Here is an 11,851-nt window from a genome sequence, read left to right as displayed (position 1 = left end):
CCAAGGATGTTGAGAGACCAGGCTGATGTCAGAGCAGGGCTGCTCTGATCCATTTTGGATCATTTTGCGTGGCTGGGCAGCAGCTCTGTGGAAATGGCCCAGGGGCTCCTTGAGTTTTATCAGGCCAAAGAAGAGCCAGCAGCAAAGGCGGCCAACAGCATCTGAGGCTGTATGAGCAGGAGCACAGCCAGGAGAAGTGATTGTCCTGCTCTGCTCAGCACCTTTTACACCACACCCTGCCCAGTGACAGTGAGACAATGGCAAACAGGAGCCAGCTCACTGGAGGGCCACTAGGGTGGTAGCCCTTCCGTTGTCCTTCAAGTGTTTGTGTGATTTCCCTAACAACAGCAGCATATACCACAACAAAAAAACATTAAAGCAACAACATCATTGATCGGCCTAAATATAAATACCTGCCCTGGAGCAGTCTACATCTGTGGTAGCCCCTCTGGACAACGACAATGGAATCAAAGAATCAGCATCGCAGAACAGTAGGGCTTGGAAGGTTTGAAGAGGTAAGGTCTGTTCAGAGGATGTTTAGACTTCTGTGACACTGACTGTGAAAACATTCATGAGAGGCCTTTACCCTATTTACAACCACTAACCTGAAGCCCTACCACCACCTCTAAGTGAAGGTAGTTGGGTAGCAAACACCGAGGGAAATGGGCAAGACAAATTGGAGCAGAGCTGAGTAGAGAGGAAGGATCACCTCCAGCGACCTGCTGGCAGTGCTCTTCCTAGTGCAGCCCCGAAAGCCATTGGCAACCTTTGCTGCAGAGGTGCAAAGCCTGGAGAAGAGAAGGCTTTGGGGAGACCTAATATCAGCCTTTCCACATCTTCTTGGCTGTCACCATGAAAAAGGCTCTTCACTGTTGTGCGTGATGGGAGCATGAGGGCCAATGGCATCAGCTGAAACAAATGAGCAAAACTTTATCCCTGTCAAGACAGTCAAACACTGGAGAAGATTTCCCAGAGAGCTTGTGTCATCTCCATCCTTGGAGCTTTTCAAGCCCAAAATGAAGGAAGACCTGAGCAACCTGGGCTGACCCCATAGCTGATCCTGTTGTGGGCAGGAGGGTGGTCTAGAGATCTCCTCAGCTTCCTTCCAGCATGAATGATTCTGCGTTTCAATCCACCATCTTTCCTTCATGAGGGGAGGGAAATCAGTCAGGTTCCTGGTGACCATGGAAGTCAACCAGAAAGTGTGGTCAGACGATCAGGGACTTTCTTGTCGCACTCCAGGCATGGTTGCTCAGATGCAGGGCTGCTTGGCAGGTCCCCCCAAACAGCCCTGATCCTTTCCATTGTTTCACCATTTCTTTTTCCCTCTTTTCCCACTCAAAAGTTTTTCCCCTTGACCATCCCTGTACCCTCCCATGCAAATAGCCCACCTCTATTTACCCTTTCCTCCATGGTCCTAGTTTGGCTTCCTTTCTACTTTCATTTCATGGTTCCGAGCTTCTCACCATGGGAATGTGTACCTTGGTGAACAATGGCATTGATCAAGTGCCTCCTTTGATTATCTGTAGTGTCCTGCGATTCCTCATGCTGTTATCTTGTCAGAGGCAGCACATGTCAGGGAGAGCCATCTGCAGGCACACATGAACGACTGGCCCAATGGAGCTTCATTCCTGGGGGACCCTGATAAACTCGGGGACTCAGCAAATGGAAAACTCACACAGTTTTACAAGGAGAAGTGGTCAGACCTTTCCTGGGGGCAGGATCACCCCATAGGTGACAGCACGCTGTGGCCTGACTGGCCAAGGACTGACCCCGAGGAGAAGGGCCTGGGCATTACGAGGGATGCAACTTTAGCCAGTGGTACATGCGGACCGTGAACTGGACTAGCTGCACACAGGGCTGCATTAGGGGGCACACGGCCACCCAGACAAGGCACTTATCATCCCCCTTGGCCCAGCACTGTTGTGGACACATCTGGTCTAGTGTGTCTGTGTGTGGGGCTCTCTGTTCTGAAGGAAGGAGGAGGAAGTGGAGAAGCTCCAAAGGACATTGGCCAGGATGGCGTTTGAGGCCTTTGTGGAGAAGCTGAGGGAGCTGGGCTTCTGTACCTTTTGAAGTGGAGGCCCAGGGCTCTCTAGCAGTAGCCTGCACCTGCTTGAAGGGTGGCTTCAGAGGCGGTGGAGCTTTTCTTGGTAGTAGGAAGAGAAGGAAACCTCAAGAAACTGCAGCTTGGAAGGTTTGGACCGCATGTGAGGAAAAAGAAATCTCACCCAAAGGGTTGCACTGTGGTGCAAGAGGTCACCCAGAGGGAGTCTTGATCAGCCCATGGCTTTGTGTTTCAAGGAACAGCCGGTGAGAGTGGAGAGACATCAGAAAAGATATGGAAATGCCGGGGCGAGAGCGATGTGGGAAAGCACGACGGGTGCCTGCAGCCTACAAGGAAAGAGGCACAGGCATGGGACAGTGGTGGTCAGCCTGCAGCGGAGATGGTGTAGGGCTCTGGCCAGGCTAAAAAGCCCAACAGCACCAAGGTCTTTGTCCCCTTGGCTATGGCAGTTGCCTCTGCCACCAAGGCCTACCAGAAGAAACTTTATTTTGAGGCTCTGGGCTTGGTTTCTGCTTCACGGTTGCATGGGGAAGGAGGGAGGTGTTGCACAGTCTCCCTACCCTTGGCCTTGCTCACCCTCACACCCCACTGCCCCCAGGAAGAGCCCTGAGCCACACCTGAGGGGCAGGATCTGCCTTCCCAGGGCCTGAGGGTCAGGTTTGGCCCTTCTGCTTCATCAAACAAAGCAACAGCTTTACAGCCACCTGCACTGTGCCTTTGCCTTCCTGCAATCACAGCCTCCAGCTATCTCCTCTAACGAGTCCATGGGGAGACTTTGTCAGTAGTGGCCCTCAGTGGGGCCCATTAATGCTTCCAGGTACTTTGAGTTTTGCCTCTGACTTCTTGAACAGTTTTTTCAATCTTCTCTCAGTATCTGAGGTTCATGGACTCAGAGCTAAATACACCATGGGGCTCATTGAAGTACAGAAAGCCCTAACAAGCTATTTCTCTTCCTTCAATTTCCTTCAAGTCTTCAAGACATCTACAGTGAATTGGAGTTTTTTCATAGTGTATTTAAGAAGGAAGATTTCAAAGAGAACCTAATATTTCTTCTTCTTCTTATTATTATTATTATTATTTTAAAGGTTTTTTTTTTTATTTACCTTTCAGTTTACAGAAGAGGTGAAAGAAGTTTTCTGCAATTGATATTGACCCAGAGGGTCTCCTCAGGAGGTCTGGATGTTTAGGAAAAGCAGTCCCTTGAGGTGACATTGTATGGACATCCTTGCTCCTCACCCCCACAACCCCACCATCTCTGTCATTGGCCAACTGGGATTTACATCAGTTTCCTTCCATCAGACTTCTCCACTCATCTCTGCAGCTGGATGTTACAGCTCCATTGCACCAGCTCCTACCCGATCTCCTTGGAGACCTGGCTGCGCCCAGGCACAGAAGGATTTTTCCCCTTTGCGAGCAAAGCAAAGTAAAGAATAATCATGTTTGAGAAACACTAAAACACCCTCTGCAGCCATATGCTAAGTACAAGCTGCCTCTAATGAGGTTGCTTTTCTACGAGGGATAATCTTATGAGAAATAGGTACAAACAGATAGGTATAAAGACTTAGTTCTTCTGAAAACTCTTTCTTAGGGGAACCTGCAAATTTGCAGACAGCTTAGAGCAAAGCAGCTTCTCCTCAGGCCCTGCATCATCAAACCTGCAGCTAGCGTATGCGATAGTGAGTGAAGAAATAGAAGATAAGCAGGTGAAGCGTATCCAGGGGAAGAAGGCCTTATTGTGGCTTGGCACACAGGTTGTCCTCAGGGTGGTGCGTGTAATGTAGGCATAAACCACAGTAGTCAGGGTGAATGAGCTCAACAACACAGCGGAGGAGAGAGCAACGCTCCTGTTCCATAGTAGCCGGTGCCCACGCAGGCTGCTCTCAGCCAAGGATGATGCCGCAGGAGAAGGAGTCACTACTTTGGGCACAGAGGGTCTAATGGCATACGAGATGGTGGGGCTGAGCACAAGTAGAGTTATCATTCCCCAGCAGCTAAAGATGAGGATGGAGCACAACCAGGAGTTCATAAGGACAGCGCAGTATGAGGGGTTACAAATGACCCTGCAGCAAATGAAACGCATCACAATACAAAGGTTAAACTCATCTGTGCCCAGGAAGTCAGAGCAGAAGGTCTAGGACTTGTAAGCAGCCCCAGAAGCACCTTAACCTCCGACATGGCACTGCCAAACACGTTAGGGGCGATGACCAAAGTGAACCAACTATCCAAGAAGGACAAGGTGCTGAGGATGAGATACGTGGGGGTGTGTTATTGGTGGTGGAGCCAAATGATGGCAATGGTGACTGCATTCCCCATGACAGTGAGCAGATCAACCACCAGCAGCAGTGTGAAAAGGAGGATTTTCAACGCTTGAATGACTGAGACGGTCTTTAGGAGAGATATAGTAGAATTGTGAGGATCCATTTTGGTACCCGGTCAGTTGAAGGTGTGACAAGAGTAACTAATATCATGCTTGGGGAAATTCATCTTGTTACATTTGTCAGCCTTCCTTCCCTTTTGTCAGGCTTCCTCTTCCTTCCAGAAAATGGGAGACCAGAATTGTGCTCTGTAGGGATTCTGCTTTTCTCTGTGTCTTCACCCAATGACATGAAAAGTACTGATCCAACCCACTTCTCTTCAGAAAAAGAAAATGCCTCTCCTGCCTGGCTGGTTTGCATGGGTATTCTGGACTGCCAGCTGGGAACTGATATTTCTGGCAAAAGCTGTGTGAATGATGTTCCATTTCTAACGGTGGTGTAGCTGGGCATCAAGCCTGTGCCGGTGTGCAACCAGAGCACTTAGGTCATTAATCCCCTGGCTGGTCCAGGCACTCTCCCATCTCATCATGCACATCCACGAGAGGAGAGACTGGTCTGAGGCAGTGGATTGACTTGAAACCAAGGGATTGATCTCGGTCAACCCCCTTCAAAATTAACCACCTCCAAGATTAGCCAAAATGAGTCACCTTCAAAATTAACTGGTGGACTTGGCAGTGTTAGGTTAAGAGTTGGACTTGACGATCTTAAGGGCCTTTTCCAGCCTAAAGGATTCTATGATTTTATGATCATTTTGGAAGCATCTCTTCTACAGACGCACAGAGCCATTGCAATGGTCTCCTTCCAGTTTCCCTTTAAGCCTTCTCTTGACTAGGATGCCTACAGCACCATAATCTGTATGTTACTTGTAATACTGAAATTAAGGCACTCAGTTAAGTTCCTGGAGTTTGTAGTCACGGAAAACTCCTCTTGAGTCTAAAGGAAACCAGAATCAGCAACAAAGCTGTTTGGCAACAAAACAGGAAAAGAGAGCAAAGGGCACAAAGGCACTGTGTAAGTGTAAACAGGTTTCCAGTCGGCAGGCTGCTCTGATGGAGCCCTGCACGAGCCTGTGCCCGGTTCTCATTAGAGCCTCTTCCCAACTGCCCTCTGTGCGGGTGCATTCTCCCATGGGAATGCAGTGAGCTTCAAGCTGGAACCATGGGTGAGTAGGTGGTTGGTGGCCAGCCCAGCCCACAGCACAACAGTAGGCTACGGGGTCTGTGTTCAGCAACGGGAGCAGGGCTGCAAACACCCTGCACTCCCATGCCTGGGTACCTGCCATGGGGAGACCATGAGGATCACGGCCCAGGCGCTGGAGAGAATTAGTGCCTAAGGCAGACCTGGGTCTCCTCCTAGAGAGACTGATGGGCTGGAGGAGGCTGACTGGCTCCCTCCCGCCCACTGGCAGCACAAGACTCACAGGGTCCTGCTGACCATAGGCCTCGATGCTGCAAGAGCCGAGGAACTCATGGAGGAACAGTGTGGGGCAACTGGGCAAAACAGGCTCTAAGTCCTTGTCCGGCCTGGCTCTCCAGACTGTACCCGCACAGGCTGATCAGGATATACTTCTTCAGCTGCTGCCGCCATTGGGTGGGCACCAGTGAGAACCCACAGCTTCCTTCAGTCAGGGAAGCAGTCTCTGGAAGCAAGCGGTGCTGTAGAGGAAAAAGGTGGCCGAGGTGTCTGGGAGTCCCTCTCCGAACCCAAGTGTGAAAGGAAGAACGTTCCTGTTTTTGACAGAAGAGTTCACCTGGAGTCAAAGTGTGGCTCAGATCTTAAGTAGAGCCAAGGGTGAGTGTGAATTGGAAGAAGATGATTTTTAAGGTCACTTCCAACCCCAACCATTCTGTGATTAAATTAAACCACTCCTCAACTGTGTGCCAAGTACAGTCTGCCACCAATGAGGTTCATGTTCCACAAGGCAGAACCATGCAAGAAATCTTTTACACAGAAAGCAAACTAAAAAGTAACCACAATTAAAGAGTTGGCTACAGACAGAATTAGACACATTACTGGAATATAGACAAGCTTTTGACTCCCTGAAGCTCAAAGCATCTTCTGGATTGTTGAGATGTGTCTAAGTGATCAAAGAGGAAGGGCAGGGCAAATCTAGAGAGCAATCGCATGTGCTTCTGTTCAGACGTGCTGCTGGAAAGGTGACTCCAGACATGGTCTATTTTTTAGAGAGGTGTGGAAATATGTGAAAGATGAGGGAGATTAAATGCACAGCCTGATCGAGAGAGCACTGACGATGCAAACAGAGTGGAAGGTCAATAGCTCTCCTCTTCCTATTAATGCACACCCTGAAAACCACTCATTTTGATCTCATCAGAAAACAATTACATGATATTTAAATTATTTCAGTTATTTTGTGTTAGTTGATGAGATTGTGCTCATACACGTGCCAAAATGTCTCAGTTCTTTAGGCAGAGCTCCGCAGTCTGACCATCAGTGCCCAGTGGTATCTCCAGAGGACGCAGTGTCTCTGAAGCACATGCCTGGGACTGGCCACTGTCACAGAGGACCTGCTGGAGAGCAGAGCCCCTCGGAAGCTGCAGCTGCAGCCTGGGCAGAGGCTCCCAAGGCATCGACACTGGCACCACACGCCCATGTCCCTCTAACTGCATCCCACCCCAATTTTATCATCTCTTGCCTTTGCAAACGGAAGCAATACACATAATCCCCCAGAGATCAGTATATTAAAACAAGACAAAGCCAAGCAAGGAGGATAACACCAACAAAATGTTAAGCTTCAAGTTGCAAGAGGACACCATCCCAAGCACAAACCAAGGCTGGGCAGAGAATGGCTCGAGAGGAGCCCAGAAAAGAACGGGTTGCCCACAGAAGTTTTGGAGGCTCCGTCCCTGGAGGTGTTCAAGACCAGGTTGGATGGGGCTTTGAGCAAATGAAGCGTGACACCTACAAATGCCCATTTCTCATGGAGGGTGCTGCTGAGAGCACCACCGGTTATTATTTGGTCACTGTCCGGCCAGAACTGAGCCATCTCCTTCCCGCTAACGCTACCAGGGGTGAAGGCGGTCAAGAAGAGAAGAGAGAGAATCCCAAAGCTCAAAAAGCTGCTGTGAAAACGAGGAATTTTTTACCCCTGGTATCCCAGGGGTGACTGTGGAAGAAAAGTGTTATGGAAACCTTTGTCCTGTGTCTCTGGGTTCATCTCCATGTCTCCCCAGGGGTTCCACCCCAGAATCATAGAATCATAGGATTGGAAGGGACCTCTGGAGATCGTCTAGTCCAACTCCCCTGCCAGAGCAGGGTCACCCAGAGCAGGGTCATCCAGAGCAGGGTCATCCAGAGCAGGTTGCACAGGAACGCGTCCAGGCAGGTTTGCAAGGTCTCCAGAAATGGAGACTCCACCACCTCTCTGGGCAGCGTGTCCCAGTGCTCTGCCACCCTCAAAGTCAAGAAGTTCCTCCTCGTGTTTAGGGGAACTTCCTATGCTCAATTTATGCCCATTACCTCTTGTCCTGCCGCTGGGCACCACTGAAAAGAGCCTGGCCCCATCCTCCTGACACCCACCAAGTATTTATAAGTGTTGATAAGGTCCCCCATCAGCCGTCTTTTTTCCAGACTGAAAAGACCAAAATCCTTCAGCCTTTCTTCATAAGAGAGGTGTTCCAGTCCCCTCAGCATCTTGGTAGCCCTTTGCTGTCCCCTCTCCAGCAGTTCCCTGTCCTTCTTGAACCGGGGAGCCCAGAACTGGACACAGTGCTCCAGGTGCAGCCTCACCAAGGCAGAGTAGAGGGGGAGGATGACCTCCCTCCGCCTTCTGGCCACACTCCTCTTGATGCATCCCAGGGTGGCATTGGCCTTCTTGGCCACCAGGGCACATTGCTGGCTCATGGTCATCCTGTTGTCCACCAGGACTCCCAGGTCTCTTTCCACAGAGCTGCTCTCCAGCAGGTCAGCCCCCAACCTGTCCTGGTGCATGGGGTTATTCCTCCCCAGGTGCAGCACCCTACACTTGCCCTGGTTGAATTTCATAAGATTCCTCTTTGCCCAGATCTCCAGCCTGTCCAGGTCTCTTTGGATGGCGGCACAGCCTTCCAGTGTGTCAGCCACCCCTCCCAGCTTTGTGTCATCGGCAAACTTGCTGAGGGTGCACTCTACCCCCTCATCCAGGTCATTGATGAAGATATTGAAGAGGACTGGACCCAGTACTGACCCCTGGGGAACACCACTCCTCACTGACCTCCAACTAGATCCTGTGCCCCTAATCACGACTCTCTGAGCTCTGTCTTTCAACCAGTTATCTATCCACCTTTCTGTCCATTCATCTAACCCACTCTTCTTAAGCTTCTCTAGGAGGATGCTGTGGGAAACCATGTCGAATGCCTTGCTTAAGTCAAGGTAGACCACATCTGCCGCCCTCCCCTCATCTATCCATCCAGTCATGCCATCATAGAGGGCTATCAGATTAGCCAGATATGATTTCCCCTTGGTGAATCCATGGTGAGTACTTCTGATAGCTGTCCTGGAGGTTTGGCAGCTCCGCCTGAAAACGGCTGCCAATCTTGAGGCACCTGAAATTGTAAGGAAGAGGAGGTGAGGAAGGCAAGTTGGGACCAGATACAGCATGATCAGGAGACACCTAGGAAGAAGAGAAATGTGAGGAGCTGCACTAAATAAGTTACGTCTTTTCCAGCAAAGCATGACTAGCTCTCCTCTAACAACTTCCACAGTCCCTTCCCAGCACCACCAGCATCACCGTGCTGCCCCAAGAGTTCTTTTGTGCCCCATTGGGCAAGAAAGTTTGTCCTTCTCTCAAAACCTGACCAAACTGGCGAGGTTCACTCCCAGAGCAGCAGCGAGCTGCAAGAGCTGCGCTACTAAGCAAAAAGTGCATCGGAACGTTGTGTAGAACATGGGAGGCCACCAACGCTCTTTATGACATAAGCACAGACAGTGCTTCACTGGGCATTTTGTTGCGTTTCTGGCCAAAACGGGGGTATCCTCTGGCCAAAAGAAACCCACTGTTGACCTCAGCAGAATTGGCCAAATGAGAGGGAGAAAGTCAATGCCAACTGCGAGGGGCCTGCACAGCCCAGTTGCTGCACCAGCCTCCCACTTACTCCCCATCTGTGGTTCCCTCATCCCCATTTTTCCCAGCATTTGCTCTTATTCTGACTGCTGGGCCACAACTCATGGCTGAATGCAGATTTTAGTGCTATCCTTCATCAGACAAAACCCAAAGTCCCCGGCCGTTCTGCCTGAAAGATAGAAAAAAACTGCTCAAGATAAAAATCATTCTGCTGAGACTATCCTTTAGCCTTCCTTGCCATCCTCATTCTTGTACACTACTAACTATTCCCTTGGGATTTCCAGGCTCCCCAAAATCCCCTGGAGTTAGAGAATTTCTTCACGCATGAGAAATTCCCCATCCCAAGGGCTACCGGTCCCCTGGGCCTGACGCACGAGGCAGCAGCAACCCCTCAGGACAGGGCCCGACCTGTGGGAAAGCACAACATCAATGAACCCCAAACTTGGGAGATATTTAGTCCCCAAAGCAGCTGCAGCACATTGCTCAGTGAGGTGAGCTGCCATGACTGCCCTCAATGAAAATCTTTTGGGTGTGAGCTCCAGAGACCCATCTCTAACAGCGAGAAGTTCATTTGGGTGGACTCTTGGTCTCCCTTCCCTCCCACTGGCAACAAGACACCAATTATTTCCACTTGAGCGAGTGGTTCCCATTCTGCAGTTTTGGATTATTGCTGACCTGTGCATGAGCCCTGATACCCATCATCGAATTTAAAGTTAACCATGGCTCAGTAGGTAATCAAGCTTTACGTACTGTCTCTGTCACTAAGGATGGTTGTGGATAGTTGCTGAGTAGTTAAGGAGAGAATCAAGGGGAATTGTTCAAAGGAACATCTGCAGCCTCATTATTTGTTATACCTGGCACACTAACAACTTCAATGAACATCTAATCAAGATGTTTCTACAAACAATGCCAATTTGGCAGTGAAAAATAAAGTCCAGGTGTCCTTTGGGGATTCACAACCGCTGCAGAGCCGGAGGCGGATGGCCCTGCTGTCCCTGTCGCAGGAATCCAAGTGACAGCAGTTACCAAGGCCCTTTGGGAAGACTGCGCTGGGTGTCACCTTCTCTGAAGAGGACCTGCTGCTTCCTTCTGGCTGCCATTAGCAGCAGAGCCCTCTGGTTCTCCAGCCCACGCTTTGGCCCCTTGGACACAGGAGGGACCGGCTTTCAGCTGCTGCTTTAACAGCTGCCTTTGCTGTGCTCCTTTTCTGTCTCTCTTCCTACCGCATCCGTCAGGATGGGCTTCTTCTCATTCCAGATGGAGCCCAAAGCCTCAGAGTACACTGCCACCCCTACTTACCCACCCTAGGATAAGGTAAAGAAATAACAGTTAGCAAATAGGAACTCTACCCATAGCGCGTATCTGGCCAGCCTATAAAGCTGTAACAGCTCATCCTAAAGCTCTGAAACTTTGATCGCACATCTACCTCCTGTATGATCTGTCCTGAAGGTCAAATCATCATTACCTTTGGAAGAGGATGGGAGGTGAGGAGAAGAGGGCAGTAAAATATGAATGGTTGGGAAAAAGCAGCCAAGCAAGTGGCAAAGGAAGGAGCCGAGTTGTCCCAAGGCCAGCTCAGCCCAAGGAGCTTTGGCTGGCCCGCTCTTGAGGATGCCAAGCCCTGGCCAGGTGAGCTCACAAGCAGTGGGTGGGTGCCGCATCACTGCCCCTTTGTGACAGGGGTCACCCCCAGACGCACGGGGACGCACTGTGGCCCCTCAGCCACCACAGCTGGGGCACCTCCTGCAGCCACCAGCCGGCAGCTGTTGGGCTGCCCCAGGCACTGCTGGCCAAGGGCTGCTCATCTGCCCACAGAGCTCCCGCCTCTGCCTGGAGCCGCACCAGCCCCAGGAATAAAAACCTGCCCAGGGCTGTCAGCGAGCCCCTTCACAGCTTTGGCTGGCACAGTCGGGGGGCTGAGGACTTCTTTTCCACTCTTCCCAGGTACAGGACTGCGTCTGTGAGACTCCTGCAGCAAAGCACCTGGTGTCTGACAGGTTCATTTCCAATGAATTTAATCTACCCCCAAGATACAGCCACAGGCTGACTCTGAACTAGTGCTACCAAAGAACCACCTTGAGCAACTGCACTGGGTGCACCTTGGGTGGCTGCCAGGCCCCCACCCAGCTGCTCTCCCACCCTGCAGATCCAAAAAACATTTGTGGGTGGCTTTTTAGCATCTGGTTTAACCCCACGACCTGCCTGGAGGGCAATGAGTGTTGCTTCTGCCCCAAGAAGGCAGCTGGTTGCTATTCCTGCCCACCTTGAGCTCGCCAGTTGGGCCCCTGCACCTCCTGCGTCCTCCAGTTTTCCCCACTCTTGCTCGGGGCACTGAGTTCCTCCTGCTCAGCTCAGGGCAGGGAGTTTTCCTCCTGCTCCACTTGGGGAGGCTTTCTTCTTTATATCCTT

Source organism: Chroicocephalus ridibundus, chromosome 25 (genome assembly GCF_963924245.1).
Source record: "Chroicocephalus ridibundus chromosome 25, bChrRid1.1, whole genome shotgun sequence".
NCBI classification, from domain to species: Eukaryota; Metazoa; Chordata; class Aves; order Charadriiformes; family Laridae; genus Chroicocephalus; species Chroicocephalus ridibundus.
Note: the sequence above shows the minus strand (reverse complement) of the source record.